This window comes from Pteropus vampyrus, unplaced genomic scaffold, assembly GCF_000151845.1.
Source record: "Pteropus vampyrus isolate Shadow unplaced genomic scaffold, Pvam_2.0 Scaffold25, whole genome shotgun sequence".
NCBI classification, from domain to species: Eukaryota; Metazoa; Chordata; class Mammalia; order Chiroptera; family Pteropodidae; genus Pteropus; species Pteropus vampyrus.
In genome coordinates, this window is record NW_011888806.1 from 12410936 (window position 1) to 12412137 (window position 1202).

The following is a 1202-nucleotide window of genomic DNA, read 5'->3' on the forward strand; positions in this document are numbered from 1 at the left end:
AACAAATGAACTCCCAAGGGAACATGTTATGAAAAAGATTTAAACAGAACAAAATTATTTTGGTACTTTAGGATTAAATCACTTTGGCTGGGATCCAAGACTAATCCAATTTATACTATATTCTACTTAGAGTTATTAGTGTTATAGTCAAATTATTGAATTTAGGGTTTATTTGGCATGGTATTGGCTAATGTGTTTGTTATGTCACTTTAAGAATATATTTAGACTTATTTTTATTTGTCAGGCTTGTAATTTACCCTACATCTTATCATCACTTGCTCACCAAGTTCACCAATTTGCCATTCTTTCAATTTGTGCCTCACTCTAGGCCAGAGTTGTTGTTGTTCAACCTCATCTCTAGTGACATTTTGAACAGGATAATTGGAATAAAAAATATTTGGCTGCAAGGTAGAATGTTTAGCAGCATCCCTAGCCTGTACCCACTAGATGCTAGTAACACCCTTCCCCAAAAGTTGTGACAAATAAAAATGTCTCCAGACATTACCAAATGTCCCCTGTGGGGCAAAATTGCCAACACCACCCTGCCGCCTCTGCCTCCTACCCCTCGCCCCCAGCTCATTGAGAATCACAGCCCTACACCTTGTTTCTAGCCATATAACTAACACTGAATAACTACTTCTGACAACACAACCATTCATTCCCTTCAGAACTCCTTAATGGCCACAGCTTGTCTCACCTTCTGTCTTTCAGAACACCTCCCCTGCTTCGAAGAATAGGCTAATTCTTGCCCAAAAGCCACATCTATGTGTACAGCCCAAGCATGAGATATATGGACAATATCTAAAAATATTCAGACCTTTAAGAGTCTCTTCATTCCTGAAAACATTAAGCTAGGAATGCTTAAACAGATTTTGAGATAGGACTTAAGAGATGAGGTACAGATAAAATTAAAACTGACTAGAAACCTTCACCACAACTCAAAATGACTCTTATCAAAATCCTTTCAGAAAATGGAAAAAAAAAAAAAAACTTATGTAACCTTTTCAAAAACCATCACTCACTTCAAATTGTCTTAATCCAATTTCAGTGAGAATTAAAGAGCAGGGGAGTACTGCTTGTGTGTCAGATCCTATATCATAACCCTCTTGAACTTTTCTAGCAAAAATGGATTCTTTTTATAAACCATTCTTGACTCTGTGTGGTAAACTTGTCTAATTTCAGTCTGACTGGAAATATTTTCC